Source organism: Lissotriton vulgaris, chromosome 10 (assembly GCF_964263255.1).
Source record: "Lissotriton vulgaris chromosome 10, aLisVul1.2, whole genome shotgun sequence".
NCBI lineage: Eukaryota > Metazoa > Chordata > Amphibia > Caudata > Salamandridae > Lissotriton > Lissotriton vulgaris.
The window spans coordinates 1,154,236,945-1,154,262,863 of NC_141698.1; the positions used below are offsets into that span (position 1 = coordinate 1,154,236,945).

Below are 25,919 nucleotides of genomic sequence, written 5' to 3' on the forward strand. Positions count from 1 at the left end.
GTGGCATCCAGTGTCTGCAGAGTGACATATCAGAGAGGTGGCATCCAGTGTCTGCAGAGTGACATATCAGAGAGGTGGCATCCAGTGTCTGCAGAGTGACATATCAGAGAGGTGGCATCCAGTGTCTGCAGAGTGACATATCAGAGAGGTGGCATCCAGTGTCTGCAGAGTGACATGTAAGATAGGTGGCATCCAGTGTCAACAGAGTGACATGTCAGAGAGGTGGCATCCAGTGTCTGCAGAGTGACATATCAGAGAGGTGGCATCCAGTGTCTGCAGAGTGACATATCAGAGAGGTGGCATCCAGTGTCTGAAGAGTGACATATCAGAGAGGTGGCACCCAGTGTCAGCAGAGTGACATATCAGAGAGGTGGCATCCAGTGTCTGCAGAGTGACATATCAGAGAGGTGGCATCCAGTGTCTGCAGAGTGACATATCAGAGAGGTGGCATCCAGTGTCTGCAGAGTGACATGTAAGATAGGTGGCATCCAGTGTCAACAGAGTGACATGTTAGAGAGGTGGTATCCAGTGTCAGCAGAGTGACATATCAGAGAGGTGGCATCCAGTGTCAACAGAGTGACATGTCAGAGAGGTGGCATCCAGTGTCAACAGAGTGACATGTAAGATAGGTGGCATCCAGTGTCAACAGAGTGACACGTCAGAGTGGTGTTAGCCAGTGTCAGTGAAGTGACATGTCAGAGAGGTGCCATCCATTTTCAGCAGAGTGACATGTCAGAGGAATCCAACACAAGAAGAAGATGGACAGAATTCTGAACATTGTCAAACAGTTACCCCCTGCCACATATCTAGGTTTAATCATTCATTATTTTACTCACCATGCCATTCCAGCTTAGACCCAACAAAATGCAAATCAGTCTTGACCCTGTGCCTCATGGGAACGGTGCAGCCCGAACTGCCAAGCCATGTCCTCCATGGACCGGAAAAAAGTATCCAGGGACTGATTTTGGGGCATCACCCCTCATCAGCCAGGCTAGTTTGAAACCGGTGGAATAGTGAGATGGGACCCAGATCTGGGCATTCCCGTCCCACTTATGGTGAAAAGGCAACACAAAAAGATGGTGGACGGAATGCGGAACATTGTCAAACATAACGACGCAGTCAAAGATCTAGGATTAGTCCATCATTATTTTGCTCACCACAACATTCAAATTTAGTTCCAGCCAAATGCAAATCAGTCTTGACCCTGCTACTCATGGGAACAGTCCAGCCCGAACAGCCAAGCCAGGTCTATCCCGGACTGGAAAATGACATCCTGGGACTTGATTTGGGGCATCCCCGCTCATTAACCAGGCTAGATTGAAACAGGTATCCACTAGGAGAAGAGTGACATATTAGAGAGGCGGCATCCAGTGTCAGCAGAGTGGCATGTCAGAGCGGTGACATCCAGTGTCAGCAGAGTGACATGTCAGAGCGGTGACATCCAGTGTCAGCAGAGTGACATGTCAGAGAGGTGGCATCCGGTGTCAGCAGAGTGACATGTCAGAGCGGTGACATCCAGTGTCAGCAGAGTGACATGTCAGAGCGGTGACATCCAGTGTCAGCAGAGTGACATGTCAGAGAGGTGTCATCCAGTGTCAGCAGAGTGACATGTCAGAGGTGGCATCCAGTGTCAGCAGAGTGACATGTCAGAGAGGAGGTGTCCAGTGTCAGCAGAGTGACATGTCAGAGCGGTGACATCCAGTGTCAGCAGAGTGACATGTCAGAGAGGTGGCATCCAGTGTCAGCAGATTGACATGTCAGAGCGGTGACAACCAGTGTCAGCAGAGTGACATTTCAGAGCGGTGACATCCAGTGTCAGCAGAGTGACATTTCAGAGCGGTGACATCCAGTATCAGCAGAGTGACATGTCAGAGCAGTGACATCCAGTGTCAGCAGAGTGACATGTCATAGAGGTGGCATCCAGTGTCAGCAGAGTGACATGTCAGAGCGGTGACATCCAGTGTCAGCAGAGTGACATGTCAGAGCGGTGGCATCCAGTGTCAGCAGAATGACATGTAAGAGAGGCGGCATCCAGTGTCAGCAGAGTGACATGTCAGAGCGGTGACATCCAGTGTCAGCAGAATGACATGTAAGAGAGGCGGCATCCAGTGTCAGCAGAATGACATGTCAGAGAGGTAGCATCCAGTGTCAGCAGAATGACATGTCAGAGGAATCCAAAACAGAAAGATGATGGACGGAATGCTGAACATTGTCAAACATTCACCCCCAATCATAGATCTGGGGTTAGTCCATCATTATTTTGCTCACCACACCGTTCCAGTTTAGACCCAGCCATATGCAAATCAGTCTTAACCCTGCTCCTCATGGGAATGGTGCAGCCCGAACTGAAAAGCCAGTTCCTCCATGGACCGGAAAAAAAGCATCCAGGGACTGGTTTTAGGGCATCAACCCTCATCAGCCAGGCTAGCTTGAAACCGGTGGCATAGTGAGCTGGGACCCAGATCCGGGCATATCCTTCCTACTTATGGTGAAAAGGCAACACAAAAAGATGGTGGACGGAATACAGAACATTATCAAACATAACGATGCAGTCAAAGATATGGGGCTAGTCCATCATTATTTTGCTCACCACAACATTCCAATTTAGACCCAGCCACATGCAAATCAGTCTTGACCCTATGCCTCATGGGAACGGTGCAGCCCGAACCACCAAGCAAGTTTCTCAGGGGATCGAAAAAAAGCATCCAGGGACTGGTTTGGGGGCATCACCCCTCATCAGCCAGGCTAGATTGAAACAGGTATCCCCCAGGAGCAGAGTGACATATGAGAGAGGCGGTGTCCAGTGTCAGCGGAGTGACATGTCAGAGAGGTGACATCCAGTGTCAGCAGAGTGGTATGTAAGAGAGGTGTCATCCAGTGTTTCTGTTTTCTCTTTTATCCCATTTCACCCTCCCCCGGGCAGCTCGTGACCAAGATATTCCTCTTCTGTACAGTTTTTGAGAATGGCAAGAAATAAGGAACACTTCATCGCTCTTGTGTTTAGTTTAATACAGACATTGCTTTGTGATAAAAAAACTTGTTCAAACTTACACTGGTGTCGACCGCCGCATTGTCAATACTTGAAAACACTTATACTAACTCTGTGATATCCTCACCACGTGTGCCCATGACTGTGCTCATTTTCCAGTGTGGATCCTTCGACTCACACAAAGCCGGGGGTTATCGGTTAAATCCCCTGACCTGGCAGCGCCGTATTTATTCAGATCCATATAAGACACCACGCGCATTAGTCTGAGCACCATTCTTCCTGTCTTCACTAAAAACCCATCCCATAGCATTCACTTCATGGCTCTCGTTGGATCCAGAATTCAGATTAGGGCATTTTGATACCACCCACGCGTGAGAGTGTATGTGTGTCATACCCCAAATATGGTTATGTATTAGCACATCAACAAGTTACTGCTTTGTGTCTGTGGTTTGGCTCGGATCTGGGACTTTCCTGTCCTCCTACGTCTTTACTTAACCCCGCCCTCCGTTGCCTTGGAGACACAGGAGCAGTTTACTCTTGCCAGCATCCTGTTGTGTAGGTGGGTGGCCAAGGTTTCCTGTTCAACTGGTTCTCCATGCACAGTTTTTGCTACCAGCATGAATTCATTTAATATTATTAATTGAACACAAAGAGAGTCTCTCCACCAGTGAGTTTCCACTCAAATTTCTGTAGGTTTGGATAGATTGCTCAGCTCCCACTGAATATAAACAAAACAGAAGACAGCATTCCTGGCTTGCACCACAAATATCATCATAACACCTTACCATAAGAAATCTGTGGCAGGAACTGCTTTTGTCAATATAAGCCGGCAAGCTCTTTAGCTTTCCATCAGCAAAGCTTTGAAGCCACCAGGAGTAAACACACTTCAGAATACATTTAAAACAAGCCTATTGCCAAGATAATACCATCATCCCACAACCTTGGATCTGAACTGAGAAGGATAATCAAACCTTCAAGTGCAATCTACAGTTCACAGCCCAAAAATATGCTAAATATTGATCCACCCCCACCAGAATACTACTTTCTATGTCCAGATGAGCTAAGAAGGGCTGCACCATGGCTAACCTGAATATTGCAAATTAATATCAATTCATATGTAACCTTTCTGGCCCATGATAATACCATAAAACTCAGTTGTCTGCAGTCAACTATTGCTTAATCATCTTACACTCAAATAAGACATATATACTTTGGACCTTGTCCATTGCCCAATACTGTGCCAGCCACCACCAACACTCCAGGCATGGTATAACTGAAGAAGTGTGTCACATACTGCTCGTACACCCGAGGGCTCCGGTCTAGCCCACCACTGCAGGTCCCAACTAGCGACACATTATGTCCCGATCCAAAAAAGATGTCTACACTCGTCGCGGGACCTTCCTACTGCAGTTACCCATGGCAGAGTTCTCACTACGAGGGCATGGCCAGTGCTATGATTCTGTCTTCCTGCCACCATTCTGGGCCCCCCGCCATGGCTGCGGGGGGAAACAACCTTTACAATGCAACTTTTACAACGCACTACCATTACAACAAAACTTTTACAACGCAACATCCATTACAACGCATGCCATTACAACGCAACCATTACAACGCATGGCACTACAACGCATACCACTACAATGCATGACATTACAATGCAGTCATTACAACGCATACCATTACAACGCATAGCATTACAACACATAGTATCCTTACACTATCCAACACTTACCCTACTGTTGCACCCCCTGGAGTTAGAATAGTCATTTTTACCCCTACACGATCCAACACTTAACCTACTATTGCACTCCCTGGAGTTAGAATAGTAAGTTTTTACCCCTACACTATCCAACACTTACCTTACATGCAATGTAATGTTATGCGTTGTAATGGTATGCGTTGTAAAGGTAGTATGCGATGTAATGGAATGCGTTGTAAAGATAGTTTTTAAAAATTTGTTGTAATGGCATGCGTTGTAATGGAATGCGTTGTAATTGATGTTGCGTTGTAAAAAATACGTTGTAAAGGTGTGCTTTGTAAAAGTATGCATTGTAACATCATACATCCGGCTGCGGGGCCTCCACACTTTATGAACTGGCCCCTGTGACTGTTTCTTTACATCTCACAATGACATTCAGCATGGGATGACTGCAACAAAGCCCATACACCACTGTTGACATACTGAAGGACGAAAGCCGGCCCCACACTGCACGCTTATTCTGAATTTACACACACACACATACACATACACACACACACACACACACACACCCATACACACACACACACATACACACACACACGTATACACCATCACTGAGACAGTCACTCAACTATGAGTGGACCTGAAAATACTGACACTGAGGTGAGAGTTATTTACTGGGTGTGGACTTGCCCCACTCAGAAAAAGAGGGAATGATGTGGAATTCCGTGTTTGTCGTATCTAATTCTGCATTTAGCGCTATTTAACACACATTATCACCAAACAAATGTCAATGGCTTTTACCATCAGAAATTACCCAGAGGTCGGCAATGGGAAGTGAAGCAATTACCATGGTTCTCAGAATTCAAATGTATGAGTTACACAGGAGTTACTGAACATACCAAGAATCATCGCCCCACTCACAATCAGAGCCTACCAGTGCACCCCTACAGTACACCAATGACCCATCCTCAGATCTCTCACAGGCCCCCGTGTTCTGCTGTCTTAAGTCTGTCTTAAGTTTGTCTTAAGTTTGTCTTAAGTCAAACTTAAGACAAAATCCTAACTTTACTACTACTAAATGCCTTCTGTGAATACCAAAAGTAGTAAGTTTAGGATTTTGTCTTAAGTTAGTTCTGTGAATCGGGCCCTCCTTTCTCATGTCCTCTCTTAGGCACCACTACCACATGTGACACCCACGGAGTAGGTCCGGATGACCGTTCTATGATGTCCGCTCTCAGCAGGTCTTGAAGCTCGTCATCGACTGAGTGTTGGAGGTGGAACAGTACTTTCCTATGGCGTTGGGCCTCTGGCGTTACTTGCTGATATATGTGTAGTTTGACTTTGAAGTTGGCTAATTTTCCTAGGCCTGAGAACAGCTTCGGGAATTTGTTCATCATATCAGGTGAGTCGTCCACTTTGAATAGGATCTCTACCAGCTTCAGCCGTTCTGCTGTGGTTAGGTTGAGGAGGCAGTCAGCAGCTTCAGGACCATCTATTACGTGAATTTGGGCCTGGATTGTCCGGTCCTTGTAAGTTAGCGTTGTGGGAAATCGTCCTAGGTACAGCAGTGGTTCCTAGTTACTGTTAAACCCGGTTAAAGTTAAACAGAGCCCAAGCATCACAAAAGGGATGCTGCTGTCACAGACACGAGTCTGCCCTCCTGCTGCTGGATGAAACTCTGGCAGGGGAGGCCTGGACAGTAGGTTTCCTGTCCAGGGAGGTGCCAGCACCTCCCCAGACAGGCTTTAGTGCATTGAGGCAGGGTGGGTTGCATTCAGTGAATGCTTTTCAGACACTGCCTGGGGCACACAAGGTGCTCCATGCATTTCCCAGTTCAAACCGGTTGCTGGGGCACTGAGTGCCCCAGCTCTGGCATGAAACTGGACAAAGGGGAAGGGGTGTAACCACCCCCTCCCCAGGTCCACCCATAGAAGGGACCTTAGAGTTAGTCCAACCCCTAAACTTGCTATAAGTATAGAACCCCAGTCCCTAGGACTTTAGATTACCCTGGACAAAACTCTGACACATAATTTCTGGACCTTTGACACTCCATTTTGACTGGAAGATGGAAGAATCTCCCTTGTGGTCAAGGAGTGACCACCCTGTCCAAACAGGCACCAACAGCATCTTTGCCGGTCTGCATTTTTGAGGCTCCCACTGGATCCCGAAGAATCTGCGACACAGGACATGGACTTCCAGACATCTCTGACGCTGACCTACGCTCCCAGCAAAGCTGAGACATGTGGTGGACATGAGAGACATGGGACTGGAACTCCTGGACATCCTGCATTTCTGCTACCGCACCTACTTCCTGAGGAATCCTGAAGTTGTGCATTGGGGTATTTGAAGCCCCTGCCCCGAGCACCTTTTGCACTGAAGCTCAGAGGCCCACACTCCGCGAGTGTCCCATGGGCCCGCTTTGTGCATTTCAGCTTGACGCGTCTTCGCCGTTCCTAGTCTGTTGGCTAGTGAACCCACTGGTTGCTCCAGGCATGCTCCAACTCCTCTCTAAAGAATACACGATGATGCAATAGGGGTGTGCCACAATTATCAAACATTTTACAACGGATTCAATACCTCATCAACCTCTAATGGGTCTCTCCCGGCCCCATGGGCTACATTTCTAGTCTGTGATGACTTGGCGCTTCTGCAATGTCTGATGTGTCCCGTAATTACAAGTGTAGAGGTTGCCATATATCCAGGGGTCTCGCCGTGGCGGTTGTAATTGTAGGATGGCAGGACCCGGGATGGGGATACTGACAAACCAGTATAGATAGTATAGGTGGGAATAACAACGAGCCAAAAGGGCTATGTGATGTCTATGGTAATACTATTGTTACAAACCTATCGGTTAATAATATCGAGACGGGGGGTTTGGCTGAAGAAGGTGGTTTTAGACTGGGAATCCTAAATACAAATGTCATGATAACATACCCAGCGACAGTTAATACGACTGTCGATCCAATAGATGACCTAGAAAGGCTGACTAATTCTACTGAAAGCCCTATGTCACCCCAAGTGTTCCCATTCACTAACACTCGAGATGGGCCAGATGCTAGCATTGGTACGCTTTTATCTTGGAATGTTGCCGGGTTGGCCAGTAAGTTGGATTCCCAATCTTGGGTGAACTTTATAAGTGGGTATGACATCTGCTGTTTCCAAGAAACCTGGGCTTGTGATCCCCTCTTTTGTTTTGGTTATTTGAACTATTGTATACCAGCTTTAAAAGGGGGAAGAGGGCGGCCCAAGGGAGGCCTAACTGTTTGGGTTAGACAGGACCTGCACATCAACATCAAAATGTTGGACCTGGGAAACAGTGATTTGCAAGTATTAAGAATCTCCGTAGCCAAGGGTCAACCAATAGATTTGTATAATGTCTACGTGAGAGGTAACAATGTAACCAGTTTACCCACTGTTGAGCTGTTGTCTACTGCCATAGAGGCCAAGTCCCAGGAAAGTGTAACGATAATTGTAGGGGACCTCAACAGGACTTTTGAACCTTTGGACTGCACAAATGACCTCTTGGAGAGTCAAGAGGATAATCTCTGGGGAGTACCATCTCTATGCCTAAAACCTGTAAAGAGATGGACAAAAGAGATCTTATTACTGAATGGAATTTGTATGGAACATGGTTTAAGAGCACTGAATGGGAGGACACCTGGGGACAAGGAGGGCAGCTACACGTTTGACAATGGTATCAACAGGAGTCGAATCGACTACATTTTGTGTAGTCTCCAGCTGTGGAAAGGGGTTGTTGATATGACTGTTAGGCCCCGGGTTGAAAGTGACCACAACCCCCTCTGTGTGACTCATAGGTGGTGGAATATTGATGCGGGTAACCCTCTAGAGACATACGATGAAACCCCTGTTATGAGTAATGATGATGAACGCAGGTTAAAATGGCCCAAGGTACTGGCAAATGAGGCCACTATGACTTACATCAATAACGTGGTTGATAGTGCGATTTCCGCGATGGAAGCCGCGGTTCCAGTGGTTCCAGGGGATAGTAGTATTACCGAAATCCACAATAAGTTATTCTCCCTCCTGAGACCATGTTTCTTCATTAAAAAAAGGAAAGGGAAGAAATCTAAAGAAGTGGGCAGGTGGTTTGATAGTAATTGTAGATCAGCACGACTAGACCTGGGACAAGCCATAAGGAATAGGGACCGCGCTGCAGTGATAAAGAATAGGAAACTGTACAAAATGGCCATCTATCGTGCAAAAAAGAAATGGGATGAAGACCACTGGGCCGAACTAAAAGAGGCCTCTGATAACAAAGATTCCAGGACATTTTGGAAAATTATCAAGTGGGGCAGTGGAGCTGGTCCTGCGAAGCCAGATAACAATGTAGCAGAGGAAGCTTGGGTTGATTATTTTAGACCACAGTATGCTGAAGTTAACCATCCCGTGGCAGCTGACAGTATAATACCGGTTTATGCAACCGACGATCTGTTCTCCCTTAGAGAAGCGGAAATTGCCATTGGCTCCGTGAAATGTGGGAGGGCGCCAGGTCTAGACGGTATTCCCCCTGACATTTTAAAATATGATATGACTAGATGGGCGAGATATACCCTCCTTGTAACAAATGCCCTAGCGAAGGGGGAAGTGGTCCCAGATCTCTGGAAAGGTGCAACCATTATCCCCATCCACAAGAAGGGTGATCGCTCATTGCCTGCTAATTACAGGCCTATAAGTTTAATAGCCACTATACAGAAAGTTGTTGGGAGAATGGTAACAAACCAGCTTATGGACTGGGTTGAAGACAACAATGCCCTTTCTCCATACCAAGCGGGATTCAGGCGAGCAACCAGTACCATTGACCAGGTCTTCCGCTTCACCATATTGCGGTGGAAGACCGTTGTACTGGGAAGGGGCTGCCTGTATGTCGCGTTCGTCGACCTGCGGGCAGCGTTCGACCTAGTCCGCCGGTTTAAGTTATGGTTGGTTCTGCAAAAGCTGGGGATTCCTGCTGATCTGTTAACATTAATCATGCGATTGCACGAATCCAACTTCGCTAGAGTCCAGTGGGGTGGAAGTGGGGAGACAACAGCGGACTTCCCAGTGGAAAGGGGTGTCCGACAAGGCTGTTCCATGGCCCCTTTACTTTTCTCGTTATTCATTAACGGAATTGTCGAGAGAATGTTGAAGGCTAGTGTAGACGCCCCATCGTTAGCGGACACCAGGGTTCCGATCCTGATGTTCGCCGACGACACTCTTATCTTGTCTAAGACCCCCATGGGGCTGCAACGTGCATTAAACATTTTTGATGCTTTTTGCACAGAGCATGGGCTGGAGGTAAATGTGGGAAAAACAAGACTAATGGCCTTTTCCCCAGGACGCAGGAACTACCCCAAGGTAACCTTAAACAGCAGTAGGTTAGATATTGTCACGGAATTTACGTATCTGGGTGTACAGATCGCAGAGGGCATTGGCTGGACGCATCATGTGGATAAAGTGGTCTTAAAGCACCAGCAGCTTTCAGGTGCTTTAAGGGGGGAACACCGCAAATCCAAAACAAAACCTATAAAACCCGCACTAATAGTGTACGACGCGAAGGTTTTGGGTGCCACATTATATGGCGCAGAGTTATGGGCTTGGGATAGTCTAGCGGCTCTCCAGACTTCCGAGAACAAGTTCATGCGAGGGATTACAGGACTCCCACAGAGCACCCCCTTAATCCCATTGTTTCTGGAGCTAGGTAGACGTACCATTGTAGACAGAGCCCGATTGCGCCCAGTCCTTTACTGGAGACGCCTTTGGGCGACTCCAGAAATAAGACAATATGCGGAGGGTTTTCTATGGATAATCAAGGAAGATATCTTCCATAAGATAAAATGGCTAAAACATCTGAAGTCCATGTTAGTAAATTTAGGGTTCTCAAATCTTTGGAACAACCCTGAGGGAGAAATCTTCCCTAGTAAAGAAGCCCTCAAAGAACAATATTGGGACTGGGTGGGTGGTAAGATGCTGAAAGATACCAGGGCCGACTCTATGTCTGGTCGCTTCCTGGAGACAAAAATTCTTCCTGCCCTAGAAAGTTACTGGGATAACATCACGGTACCTATGGACAGGAAACTTGTCTTTCAGTTAAGATCAGGATCTATCCCCCTTAAGAAACTGACATCTGGCTGGCATAGACCCACCAATAACTTATGTCCAGCATGCGAAAATGCCGAGGAGAGCATAGGCCATTTCCTTTTCGTATGTCAAGCTTACGCAAATCCGAGGAGAAAATGGCTCTCGCCGGTATGTAAAAACCTGGGGACACGAGACAGTGCAGTGGCGCTAAGAATCTTATGTACAACAACTCAGGATTCGATAGTCATCGGGGTAGCTAAATACCTGGGTTGGGCATGGGCAATTAGACGACAGTCCCTGGGGGGAAGCAGGTAACCAGGTATCCCTTTTAATAATGATTCATGCAATATTATCTGCTACAAATGGTTTTTATATGCAAATGTAGTATGAGCTGTACTCCATGTTTAATGAATTTTTTACTCTGTAATAATGTATTATTGTATAATTGTTTTGATTTTATGTGCTTTTATGAGAATTGTCTCGAATAAAGCTTATACAAACAGTATTACAGTATGTCATACTGCACAGCCATGATTTGACTGTTGGTGGGCGCCTATGCCCCAATTTATGGCCACTTCCCGTTTAGCAATAAGCAATGCAATGGCAAAAAATCGTCATTTGGATCTGGGGGGGTCGTGAGTATACCCATGCAGCGCCATTAGAGGCGTGGGTGAATGGCAAAGTCTATCATTTTGGAAATCTCCACAAATACTGCGTAAGTTTGCTTGTCTTTGCACATGTCCATGTAAGGTGTGCAATGTCCGCATCTGGGTAGCGGCATTTCGGGTTTAGATGTGACCCAGACGGGTCTATGCAGTCGAGCGCACTTGGCGATTTATATGCCCTCCAAAAAAAATTAAAATGTAATTATGCCCATGATTCGGGGAGATTCGGCGGATTTGAGCACAGCATCTGCTCCATTGTGTGTCAGTGATGGGGTGACCAAGATCACGCTCCCAGGCCGCACGCACCCCCGCATCTCGGGAGGGCAGCAAGGCCAGTGTAGGTTTATACATTCTGGCCATAAGATGTGTGTCATCCCCATCCTCAATGATACCCGTTAAAAGGGGGAGCTCAAGGGGTTCAGAGCACCCTGTAGCATCTGGAGTACAAAGTGATCCATAACAGTTGCGTCACGGAAACGGGGATCTTCCGTGCGGGAAAATATATGTCCTTTAGGGAAAAAGGCTCCTGAAAGTCACCAATTGGAATTTGGCAAGTGCGCGTTTCACAAGGATCCAATCATTACACGCCACTGGCAGTGCAGGTGAATACAAAATCCGTGACCCTGTGATTTTAAGTAGTTTGTGCCACGCCCAACTAGTTGTAGATAGTGTTTGAATATTGTTAGAAATGGGGGTCTCTAGGTGGCAATGGTTTGCGCCTTTGTCCAAATAGGGGCCCTTGCTTCTAATCAGGATACGGGTGAAAACACTCCTAGATAACCCAGCTCACCCCCTTGGTAGCTTCGCACGATAAAACAGGCTTATCTCAGAAGCAGTGTGTAAAGCATTTGTGAACACATACAATAATACAGTGACAACACTACAAATCGACACTACACCAGTTTAGAAAAATAAGTAAGCTTTACTAGACTTAACACAAGACCAAACAACAAACATTCACAATACAGTAATCAAAAAAAGGACTTTAAAATGGTAGAAAATAACTTAGTTCAATGTAGATGTTAAATGCAACACTTTACTCTAAAAGTACCTTGGATGCGTCACGCAAAACAAACAGAAGGGTCACAGGGAAGGTGATGTGCCGTTGCTTACACTCATGGGAGTGGCTGCGTCGGTTCCATGCTTTGGGGGAGGTGATGCGTGGGTTTCTTACTGTGTTCCAGTTACGATGCGCCGTGATGCGACGATCGGTGACAATAGAACAAAATGGCGTCTTTGATGCGATGCGACAATGTTGGATGCGATGCGTGCAGGTCCTACGCCCGTGCGATGAACTCTGTAACTTCTGAGCCACGTCAGGCCCTGCGACACTCTTCTCCGGTGATTCAGATTCAGATTCGAATTCTTTATTCGGATACAAGAATATATACATAAAAGTACAGTCAAATAACGACATGTTACAATAAGAATGATCCAATAACAGAGGGAAGACAAATAAATTAAAAAACTGCTTTTTTTTAAAGTTTCCAATTAAAACAGGTCCTCCAATAATACAATGCACATTAAAAAGGTACAGATGCAAGACAAAAATTCATCAAGAAGTTTGTTTATCAAAGTTAAAATACAATAAAGATTGAAAGTAAAAATAACAGACTTTAAGGAGTGCACATTGAGTTACGAGTGTGCACTGCAACATTCAAAAAGATCCGACCGAGGGAGCTCTTCATCTCCCAAGGCAATAACCTTCCCACAAGCTGCCTTGTAATCAATCACAGGTATAGTCGTAAAGTATGGTATCAAAAACCTTTTCGTGTATTTTAAATAATAACTACAGAAGAATAAAAAATGCAACATAGATTCTCTATATTGGCTATTACAGGGGCATTTAAAATAATCAAGGTTAGAATTGTACCCCACAGGAAAGCAAAGCAAAAATGTAATTGTGTCAATCCTTAACCGAAAAAGTAAACCCCTTTCCCAATGAATAATGGGTTTTAAAAGATATCTAGATGGGATATGGGAAATGTTCTCAATATGCATATATCTAGCACCTGAGGTTTTCTGGATCTCTTTGTCCTATCTAGCATTTCTATATAATGCACGAAAAGCCTTCTGAAGGGTTTTCTTATTCGTAATACCAAAATTGGAAGGATTTAAAAATAAATATTCATAATTCACACAAGCTGGGCTTTTGCGAACTGCGGCTAACCAAGGTATTTCCAGGCCCCTATCACATTTTAAGCAATCTAATATAATCTCCTTGGTGAGTTGTGCCGCAGGATTCTTCCATACTGTGAGCCAGAATAGTGCGGGATGAGCCTTGATATAATCTTTAATGTATGGCAAATTAAGTTCACTGTGGCAGGCGTACTGTGAAGAGGAGAGGGAGCACCTAGGATTTTAAGGCAAAATCTGTTCTCCTCCGCCTGGATGCTACCACAATTGGTAAAGCCCCAAACTTCTGCACCATAGGTGGCAGTTGGAACACATTGAAGTTTAAAGATCTTAACAATGGCAGATATGACCTCCGAGTTCCTAGGTTGGGGCAAACCAAGTATTGTATTAGTAGAATTAGAAAAATGTCTCCTGCTGTACGGCACATGATCAATCCACAGACAATTAGCAGCAAACACCCACCCTAAATAGGGGAAAGTGTGAGTCTGAGTCTAAAACAATTGACGTGTTAAAATACTTCTTCGAGCCACATGTCATTAAAAAGATTTGTTTTTAATTGGTGCATAGGCCAAGACTAGCCATGAAATCAAAAAAGCCCCGCACCAAGATGCAGAGAGCTTTTGGGGTGCGGCCCATTAGCACCGCATCGTCAGCATACAGTAGGGCTGGAAGTTTGTTACCATTAATGCTAGGGACATCGTGGGTGAGTATTGCCAATGACTTATTCAGATCATTAATATAAAGGATAAAAAGAAGTGGGGCCAGGGCACAGCCCTGACCCCTCTACCAACCTCAATATCTTTCGATTCCTCATGCACCCGGGCGTGCAGGTCTTTATATAAATAAGCTAAAAAATTTACAAGGCACTCATCCAGGCCGTAAATTAAAAGAATAGTCCAAAGTCGTAGGCGAAGGTAAGATCCATGAAAGCTAAGTATATGGGTGATTTTCGGGCTATGGTGTATTTGCCAATAATCAGTTTGAGACACTGCTCAACTGTGCCAATATTACTTCTGAACCCCAACTGACAGGGATGCAAAATCTGGTCTTCCTCGGCCCCTGCCCTAATCTTATTGTACAGGACCCTCCCCAAGATTTTCAGGGTATTATCGATCATGGAGATCGGCCTATAACAGCTTGGGTTAGAACAGTTACCCATTTTAAAAATTGGCACAATAATACTGGTGGACCAAGTGTTAGGTTTAGTGGAAACTGTTAAAATATTAAAAACATTCAATAATAAGGGCGCCCAAAAATCTGGTTGATTTTTAATAAGGTCGATGGGCAGACCGTCGGGGCCTGGGGCTTTGCAGCCCAGACTCTGCTCGATAGCCTCTTCTACTTCCGACAAATTAATTGAGACCCTGGTGGTAACTGCATACTCATTAGGGGCTATAATTGGGACTGGAGCAGAGTAAACCTTATAAAAATGTGCTTCCCATGTCTCGCTGGCAATTTTACAGCTAATTGAAGACAGAGGATGTCCTAAGGACTTCATATCTTTAACGGCCTACCAGAAATCCTTCCCATTTTTTAACGTAACTGCGTGGGTAAGATTGTCCCAGCGTTCCCTGATTATTTCCTGCTTTCTAATCAAGATGGCTACTTTGTAACGTTGTCTTAGTGTTTTAATGAGGTTCTATCTCCAGGTTTTTTGGCGAGGGTGCTTCGGAGCGCTCTGGTTAGCTACAGAACAATCACTGTTAAACCAACTAGGGCCGGGTGTGTTTCCTTGATGGGTCTAGAGAACAAAGTTTTAACGCCCACACATTGCTGCGTAAAAGCAGCTAGTACCGCAGGATTACGTTCCTTAAAAGACAGACAGGTATTAATTAACTCCAGATATGTTCTTACCATCTTACCAAATAATACCCTATTATATATACCACGCCAGACCAATCTAAGGTTGTCAGTGGAGGGGGACAAATCTTGTGCGCCACACTCTTTACCATAGATCGGCCTCGGGGCAAGACTCAAAGTTAGGTTGATGGGGTTATGATCCCCATGGACAGTAGGAACAACCTCAGCTTTCAACACACATTTTTCTAATGAAGAAGAGATAAAAATGAAATCGATGGTGGAAGCCGAGCCCTTGCCTCTATATGTGGTTTCTATATGGTTAGCTCTTGTAGAAACAGTGACAAGCTCCATCACGTCCTAGACAGATTCCTGAAGCGCTAGCAATACATTTAGACTTCTGTAGGAAGGAAATAAATGTAAACAAATTAATAAAATTCATGTTTAGAACACTCTGAAAATCATTATTATAAAAATTAAGAGCCCTTGGCCCGGACGTGGCCTGGGAATGGCCTGGGCACGCCCGCGCTGCGGGATCCCACACATGCTTAAGTGCACCTCCAGGCGCTGCTGGCGTGACAAGGCGATGCAGGAGAGCTTGGGAATTGGAGTCCTGAGGACCCGCTGCGCGTGGCTCTCACCCTGGTGCTGCTAGCGCCTGCAGTAGCGTCCCGCACTGCGAGAGCCTGCCGGTGCTTAAGTGCGCCTCCGGGCACTGTTGGCGTGACAAGGCGATGCTGGTGAGCCTGGGAATTGGAGTCCTGAGGACCCACTGCACGTGTCTCTCACCTTGGTGCTGCTGGCATCTGCAGACTTCATCAGGGTTGGTCAATCCATTAATTAATTATCCTAACATTGTGTAAGATGTTCTCCCATATCAAGTGGCTGTCATAGAACAAATTCCTAATACCGGGTGTTATAGTGCCGGCTAACAGCTGCGGCAGCGGCACACTTCTTCGGCGATGCAACAGCAACTGCTACGGCAGCGAACCACTTCTTCTCATTGCATCGCGCTTCCAGTGACACACAGTTTTCTCAGAGGGCCCAAACAACAGTAGGCGCCTCTCCGCAGGTAGAATTCCCAGCAAAGGAATTCAGGGGAGCTATTGGTGAAGTCTTGTATCCCTGAGACTTCGGGCAGGAGGTAAGCACAGTTTAAGCCCTTGTAGATTCTTCTTCAAGATGATGAAAAGTTCACAAAGTCCTTTTCCCCCTTCCTTGGCAAATAAAGTAACCAGTTCAGTCCAATCCCAGAAATAGCACAGCACAGGAGCAGTCTCCTCCTCCAGCTTTCTTGGTTCTTCTACTTGGCCAAGGTTTGTCTTGGTTCCCAGAAGTGATCTAACGTTCTGGGGTCTGGGTCCTAATATTTATACTGCAAAATCCTTTGTCCTCTGAAGGCAGAGGGTGTCTGAGCCCTGTCAAAACCAGTTCTGTCCTCCTGGGTGCAGCTTCCTGGCAGGAGGTGGAGACAGCATTGTTTGAGAGCAGACCTGGCCCAGGTAGCTGAAAGGAAATCTCCTCCCCCTACTCTCTATTCTATGAGGGCTCAGTGCAGTGAAAGGAAATCTCCTCTCCCTACTCTCTATTCAAGACAGGTCCTATTCAGCCCAGCCTGACCACACAGACTGCTTGAGCAAAGGCCCCCTCCAGCCCCTGTCACTCACAAACCAGACATGGAATACACAAACCTAGCAGAGGCATGCTTGATGGTTAGGCAAGAAAATATCTACTTTCTAAAAGTGGTATTTTCAAACACAGAATGTAAAAATCACCCACACTAAAAGATGTATTTTAACATTCTGAGTTCAAGCATACTAAACTTTATTTCTCTATCTTGTTCCTAGAGTCAGTTATGTTTATAAGATGTTATAATCAGACTGCCCATTCTGGCCTATGGGAACAGATGGACTTGCAATAGTGAAAAAACGAAATTGGTTGTAATTCCCTATCAGGACATGCCACACACATCAGGGCATGTCCTACCTTTCACATATAATGCACCCTGCCCATGGGGGTACCCTAGGCCTTCCTTAGGGGTGACCAACATGTAGAAAAGGGAAGATTTAAGTACTGGTAAGTGTGTGCACTTGCCATGTCGACATGGCAGCCCCAGGCTGCACACAGGCTCTGTAATGGCAGGCCTGAGCCATATTTACACGCTGCTTCTGTGGGTGGCACAACCAGTGCTGCAAGCCCACCAGCAGCATTTGATTTACAGGCCCTGGGTACACATGGTGCACTGTACTAGGGTCTGACAAGTAAATCACATAAGCCAATCATGGAGTCACTAATCCAATCCAACAATTTACAATAGGGAGCACTTGCACTTTGGCACTGAACAGCAGTGGCACAGTGCCCAAAGCATCTAGACCAGCAAAAACATAGCAAAAACACAGGAGGTAAACAGCAAATAAATGGAAGGGAGACCCACGCCAATGGTGTCAGGTCTAACAATTATCATTGGGGTCCTGCGGGTAGCCAACTGGCAGCAGGGTCCCGAGGGACGCAGGAAGAGCCAAGTCGGCTTCTGGCCTGTAATAGGTGACTTGTATGTCCGCCTGATACCAGTGTCGCGCAAAATTTGCATGCGCCACCAGATATTGAATGTGAAAACTTGGTAACCCAAACCCTCCCCTCTCATATGGTAACATGAGGGCATCCCAGTTGATGCAGGGCTGCTTCCCGCTCCACACAAAGCGTATCAGCATAGTATGAAGGTTGGAGAAGAAGCTGTTGTACAGTGGGATTTGGATATTATGAAATAGATACAGAAATTGTGGGAGGAAACCGTTTTAACAATAGGTATTCTCCCTGCCATGGAAAGAGGCAAGGACAGACATATCTCAATGTTTAGCCCTAGTCTTTCAAGCACAGGGCCATAATTTAGTTTTTGGAAATGATCTTTCTCCCTATGGCTGTGTACCCCAAGATATTTTACGGATTCCTCACACCATGCCAGGGGGTAATCACTCAATTTGCTACACGGTGTCACAGTCAATGGGAACACCTCCGACTTTTCCCAGTTAATGCACAGCTCAGAGAGGCTGCCATATCCAGTGACCTCAGACAGCAGTGGCGCCAGGTTATTATCTGGATGTCGTACATATAAGATATTGTCATCCACATAGACCAGGAGCAACAGCGGGCAAGTATGAAACTGTAAACCCCTATGACCATGTTGCTACTGTTAGTGTCGCACCAGAGGATCTAAAGCCAGTAAAAATAATAAGGGGATAAAGGGCAGCCTTGACGGGTTCCCCGTGTGAGTACGAATTCGGGGGACAGTGTTCCATTAAGGCAAACACACGCCTCAGGCTGCGCGTATAATAGCCGTACCCCTGCCGGGAATCTTTCCGGCATGCCAAGCCTCAGTGTGGCGTAGAGGAAAGACCGTTCAAGTGAATCAAAGACCTTCTCTGCATCGAGCAGCACCGCTGCTGCCTGGACAGAGGGATCTATTCTGTGCTGTGCCGCAAACAACGGAGGTAGGTTTAGTGTTGTTGATTTATGAGATGTAAATCCAGATTGAGCAGGTGAGATCAGCTTTTCAATTATAAGTGCTAGTCTCGTGGCCAACATTTTGGCTAGAACCTTATTATTGAGTTTTAAGAGCAACAGGGGCCTGTAGGACCCACAAAGCAACGGATTCTTGCCAGGCTTAGGGAGCAAGATGACACCGTCTCTCTCAGGGTGGGTGGGAGCACTCCAACGTCTATTGCTTCCTGATAAACGATGATTAAGTAGGGCGCAAGTACATCCTTATACTGTTTATAAAAACAGCCAGTGAACCCATCAAGTCCCAGAGCCTTGGAGCCATCCAGCGCATTTATGGCATCAATCACCTCGTCTTTTGAGAAGGGTTCCGCAAGACACTCCTGATGGGATTTTTTCATCCAGTGTGTGAAAGAAGGAGACAAAAGGGGTAGGGCTTTTTATCAGAGGTCCAGCATGCGTGCCCAATCTAACAGTATCAAGTAACGGAGTATGCAGTTCCTCCAGAGACCAGGAGTCACTAAGGAAAATGTGTGGGTGACTGTCTACCAGGAAGGATTATGGGGAATTCCTCCTTTTAGATGTAGTCACTCCTGGTTTCTTTAGGAACTGCATACTCCGTTACTTGATACTTTTTTCATCCAGACCATCGAGACGTTGTCAAGATAGTCTGCATAGACCCCTGGCTGCACGGTCGTTCTGAAGGAGTACAATGATGTGTAATATGCAAACACTTCTCTAAAAATACCCACAGTGCCAAATATATGCGAGTTATCGCTACCCATAATCTCCGCTATATACGTCGGTCTACGGGATTGTTTTAGTATGTTAGCAAGGGTCCAACCCAGTCATTCATCCTTCCCATATCACCTGGCTATTGTATATTTGCCAAGATAAATGCACCTCGCGCTCCGCTGCCTCCTGAAACTCTGCCATAAGGGCATCGCACTGCTGTGGCCTAGAGGGAGCGTCAGGATCTATGTCTGCCAGTTGCATTTTGTTAGAAATGGGATTTCTGGTTGGCTGAGGCTTGCGCCAAAGCCAGGCAGAGACCACCACTCTAGTCAGGGCCAGGGAGTTACACGCCAAAGATAACCCCTGCTCACCCCCTTGGTAGCTTGGCACAAGCAGTCAGGCTCATCCCGGAGGCAATGTGTAAAGCATTTGCGCACGCGCCCACCAGCAGCAACATCCCAGGCCCCCCACAAAAGGAACTCCACACAAGGTTATATATAAAAATAGCCTTTGTATTATCATAAACAGATTAGATCATAATCACATAATTACACTGTGCCAACTGACACTGGGCAGTATTTACAGGGGATTATTTACACAGGACAGGGCCACATGGACCACTGTCCGAATCAGCGATTGGTAAAGATAATAAATGTAGACATCCATCATGCCTTGTTTTCTGTCCCCAAATTAAATGAAGGTAAGAAGGCGCGAATTTAGATCGGTCAATTGTTTCATTCACATGTTTAATCATGGACAATAAGTGAATCAGGCCATGGGCAGCTGCTCGCCTCGCGCGCATTATTCACCCCAGTAAAGGCTGTGATTACATGTAAACATACTTCACGGAGTCATATGGCTCTGTGATCACATGTACACACACTTCACGGAGTCATACGGCACTGTGATCACATGTACACATACTTCACGGAGTCATGTGGCACTGTGATTACATATGCACATACTTCACGGAGTCATGTGGCGGAGATTTTTGCCCAATCGCAGCCAGGACAGCTGGGCGCCTTCTTCTGGTGGTGTGAGTCTGGAGATGGGGGAGGGGCGTGGAAGGATGGACACTGAGTGCGAGCAGGCTTTTTGTATCCCCCCCTGATAACATCGAGCAATGTACACATTTTCTAAGTACGTTCTGGCATGTTGTGCATAACAGAGAAAAATCATTTTACCCCCAAGTAGTCCTTTACTTCTACCCAGCTCTGTCACAGTCAGCGTGGGCACATGTGCGACAGGCCCGGGGGTGAGGGGGGGCAGTTACTGCAAACCCCCGAGACTGTCCCAGCCCGGACGACGGCTTCATCGGACTCTCATAAATGTGGCGGATACAGCTCCGTGGGTTAATGCACGTCCCACATACGTTCCTGGTTCTCGCTCACTTTCACATCCTCATTGCACATGGAACCTGTGATAGTCACCTAGGCCGACATTCCGCCATCCCTCCAGGCCCGGTTTCAGGAATTTTTATTTGGGTGTGCCAAGGGTGCATTCGGGTGGGCCACTGCGGGCTCGATTTGTCGCATATATGTCTAGGCAGGCCTGCTTCAGGGCCCTCCTTTATCTCTTCTTAGTCTTACAAGGCCCAATAAACCACACTCTTTCCCAAATCTCTTTCTAAATGTGATCACTCTCAAAAAGTGTTTTTTCCATGTAATGTCCCTTTGATGGGAAGAGAAGGTTTCTGAGGTGGGAGTATCAGGCAAGTGACACTTCTTGAGCTCCCTCTGTGCGAGCCTTCAGGGAGAATCCCTCTTCATTACTACCTCCACCTGAGCCCGGACTCTGCAACGCACTCACTCCCTTACAGGCTTGAATATCCACTACTCCTCTCCAGTGCACCTTATCTCACAGCTGGCCTTGGGCTCCAGCCCCATATCATGCAACATCGGGCTCCACTTTCATTTCTCCCAGTAAAAACATTAGTAAAATCACCTTCAAACTTAAAACATTGAACATAGCAGTGAATATAATTAGCACACACTTTAAAGTATGTCCCACAGTAGCCCTTATGACCTGACTCCTAATTAAATAAACAAAAACAGAAAGGCCGGCTTCAGCGCTGATGCAAAAGTCTTTGGCACCGCACCAATAACCTCTTTCTCCGTAAATACCTTTACCCCCACCTTCCAACAGTGCCCTTCTTCTCCCAATGGCCCCCTCTATTGACCTCCTCCTCGGATTCCCTCAAGGCCACACGTGCCCCTCATCTCCCCATAGCCCCTCCCCCTATTGACCTCCTCTTCAGATTCCCTCACTGCCCCCCTCCACCAGTGCCCCGCATCGCTCCATAGCCCCTTCTACTACCTCCTCCTCGGATTCCCGCACTGCTACCCTCCACCATCGCCCCTCGTCTCTCCGCAGCCACTCTCTCATATGCATTTCATTTGTTGTATAGTGCTACTCATATCGGTGCAGTATGTGTCAGTACTTTACTCAACCCACACATTATACAGAGACAATCAATCATACAAGTATGTAAATCAGTCTACAGGGAATGTCACATAAGCCAATGAGGATTACAAGGTGTAGGAATCACGTGTCATCCATATTGGTGGGTGGGATATTTTAAGAGGGTTTGGTCTCGGGTAACACAACCTTAGGATTTAAAGAGTATTCCATGGGGGTCAGCTTTACTGATAAAAATGTATATCTGTCCAAACATACTCAATTTAGCAACATTAGAATAATGAAAGACTGGAAAGTTCTAACTATATCACAAAACAAAAAAAGCGAAGTTCTAACTATACCATTCATGTTTGTATGCAGCTCTTTGATGACAGTTCATTGGTCACTGTCCTATGTTAGGATTGTAACTTCTGAACTGCAAGTAACACAAGGAGCTCTGTGACAGAGGCACTAACCCACTGAGCTATCCAGGGCTTTAAGTAGGCTGGGTCTCACTGGGTCTGAGCACCAGCAACTTTTTTAAGGGGGCTTCGAAACGGGTCTCTATCGGGCTCTGTTTTGTGCGCTAGTCACAGGGAGTCCGTTTTTTTCCGAACTGCAGTCCGGAAAAAAGTGCCAGGGCACAAAACATAGCCCGATAGAGACCTGTTTCGAGACAGCAGGCACATCGGTGTACCCTGCTCACACTACTCAGAAGTGGAATGTTATGGCATGATGTCATGCCAGGTGAGCGTTGTAGGGGGAGGGAAATCCTTTAAAGAGAGTCATTTTCTCTCTGGATTTCCCTTCTCTTTTTGAAACTCAGGAACAGCAACACTGTCGTGATGTCACCAGGGCTTTAAGTGGAAGCTTTTGCAATATTATATACAAGCCATAGTTGCTGTTATTTATCTTATGCAACTAACAACCATTGACAAAGCCAATAGTCCTGACTTGTAGGTATGATGTTACTTGTTGTATCATATACCTGGATGCAATGACAGAAACAGCAAAATACAAGTCGGGCCGCACACTGCTTAACATAGATTTTTAACGTACTGTTTTTAAGCCACATCCTCAATTACATTGGCCACGCCCCTTTGAGAGACCCCCTAGTTTTTTATCCCACTTAAAGCCCTGGAGCTATCCACATAAAATACAGTTCATCTGCATTTGAAAACTACTAACAGACAAATGATTGCTCTCCGGCAGGATTCTTATCACCAGCGTTGTCTGGGCATTTTGTATTCCTATAGTTGTCCCTTATCGGCCATGATAATGATAAATGCTGTTTAAATGAAGCTCACACGAAGAAAAAAATATAGTAACACATTCTCTTACCTACTCCATTAGTCAAACTTTGTGTCACAGCCTGATGTGATAAGCCACTGCAGGGGTTAGGAAAGGAGCATAGGAATAAACACACTTCTTTTCTTCTGTACTCCCTCGAAAAATAAATATCAACGCAGCAGGACAGTGGGCAAAGGTGACCAAAGGTTACCGGTGTCAAAGAAAGGATTTGTCGCCTTTCGCCATGCAGAGATGAAGGGGTGAAAAAATAAACCAAGCCTCATTAAAATGTACATGGTCTTGGCGCGTGGCGCGCCTGCCTTCAAGCCCTCACTGCGAGGGCCAAGGATCCTGTTTGGGCGGCCCTGGCCCACCCCGCCCACCCGCTAGAACCGGGCCTATATCCCTCCACCAGTGAAGCGGGCCACGGGGACCGCACTTTAATGTAAAAGTGCCAGAGGTTGGACACGAATCTAAGCTGGGGGGTTTCACTCCCTCTTTCAGGGGCGCAGCCCCTGCACGCAGGGGCCACCAACCCTTCAGGGGCCACCAACCCTTCAGGGGCCCCTCACCCTTCAGGGGCCTCCAACCCTTCAGGGGCCCCCACCCTTCAGGGGCCACCAACCCTTCAGGGGCCTCCAACCCTTCAGGTGCCCCCCCACCCTTCAGGAGCCCCCAACCCTTAAGGGGCCCCCACCCCTTCAGGGGCCCCAACCCTTAAGGGGCCCCAACCCTTCAGAGGCGCCTCCAACCCATCAGGGGCCCCCAACCTTCAGGGCCCCCCAACCCTTCAGGGCCCTCCAACCCTTAAGGGGCCCCAACCCTTAAGGGGCCCCCAACCCTTCAGAGGCGCCCAACCCTTCAGGGGCCCCCACCCTTCAGGGCCCCCAACCCTTCAGGGGCCTCCAACCCTTCAGGGGCCCCAACCCTTTAGTGGCCCCCAACCCCTCAGGGCCCTCCAACCCTTCAGGGGCCCCCAACCCTTCAGGGGGTTTCAACCCTTCAGGGGCCCCCACCCTTCAGGGCCCCCAACTCTTCAGGGGCCCCAACCCTTCAGGGCCCTCCAACCCTTCAGAGGCCACCAACCCTTCAGGGGCCACCAACCCTTCAGGGGCCCCTCACCCTTCAGGGGCCTCCACTCTTCAGGGGCCCCATCCCTTCAGGGCCCCCCGGCCCTTCAGGGGCCCCCAACACTTCAGGGGCCCCCACCCTTCAGGGCCCCTCAACCCTTCAGGGGCCCCAACCCTTAAGGGCCCTCCAACCCTTCAGGGGCCCCCAACCCTTCAGGACCCTCCAACCCTTCAGAGGCCTCCTACCCTTCAGGGTCCCCCACCTTTCAGGGGCCCCCAACCCTTCAGTGGCCCCAACCCTTCAGAGGCCCCCAACCCTTCAGGGCCCTCCAACCCTTCAGGGGCCCCCAACCCTTCAGAGCCCCCAAACACTTCAGGGTTCCCCACCCTTCAGGGGCCTCCAACCCTTCAGGGTTCCCCACCCTTCAGTGCCCTCTAACCCTTCAGGGGGCTCCAACCCTTCAGGGGCCTCCAAGCTTTCAGGGGCCCCCAACCCTTCAGGCGCCTCCAACCCTTCAGGGGCCCCACACCCTTCAGAGGCCCCCTACCCTTCAGGCGCCCCCAATCCTTCAGAGGTCTCCATCCCTTCAGAGGCCTCCTACACTTCATGGGCCCCCCACACCTTCAAAGGCCTCCTACCCTTCAGGGGCCCCCCACGCTCCAGGGGCCTCCAACCCTTCAGGGCCCTCCAACCCTTCAGGGGCCCCCAACCCTTCAGGGTCCCCCCACCCTTCAGGGGCCTCCAACACTTCAGGGTCCCCCAACCCTTCAAAGACCTCCTACCCTCTATGGGCCCCCTACCCTTCAGAGGCCTCTTACCCTTCAGGGGCCCCAACCCTTCAGAGGCCTCCTACCCTTCAGGGGCCCCCAACCCTTCAGGGGCCTCCTACCCTTCAGGGGCCCCCTACCCTTCAGGGGCCCCCCACCCTTCTGGGGCGCTCGAGCACTTCAGAGGCCCCAAACCCTTCAGGGCCCTCCAACCCTTCAGGGGGCCCCTACCCTTCAGGGGCCTCCAACCATTCAGGGGCCTCTACCCTTCAGGGCCCCCCAACCCTTCAGAGGCCTCCTACCCTTCAGGGCCCCCCCACCCTTCAGGGGCCCCAACCCTTCAGAGGGCCCCAACATTCAGGGGCCCACAAACCTTCAGGGACCTTCTACACTTCAGGGGCCCCCCCACCCTTCAGGGGCCCCCAACACTACAGGGCCCTCCAACCCTTCAGGGGCCCCAAACCCTTCAGAGCCCCCAAACCCTTCAGGGACCTCTACCCTTCAGGGGCCTCCAACCCTTCAGGGGCTCCCAACCCTTCAGTGCCCTCTAATCCTTCAGGGTCCTCCAACCCTTCAGGGGCCTCCAACCTTTCAGGGGCCCCCAACCCTTCAGGCGCCTTCAACCCTTCAGGGGCCCCCTGTTGGACCCGGCCTCGTGGCGTGGTCCCCCCTCCTCCCGCATGGCGGGTCCCGGACTACCTCGCCCCTGTTCCCCGGCCAAGAGCAGCACCTTCCACCCTCCACGAGTGCCGCCCCTCCGGGCCGCCCCCAGCTCTTCCCCGGTGGAACTCGAT

At 48.1% G+C, this 25,919-nt stretch overlaps 1 long non-coding RNA gene across 1 annotated transcript in view; it reads right to left on the minus strand.

Annotated features, from left to right (window-relative positions):
• Positions 1-12,339: 12,339 nt before the first annotated feature.
• LOC147689502 (uncharacterized) overlaps positions 12,340-25,919 on the minus strand; it is a 30,325-nt gene continuing 16,745 nt past the window's right edge. Inside the window, exon 2 of the long non-coding RNA XR_015300623.1 lies at positions 12,340-12,802. This is a non-coding gene — a long non-coding RNA (uncharacterized LOC147689502). The remainder of the gene's footprint in view (positions 12,803-25,919) is intronic.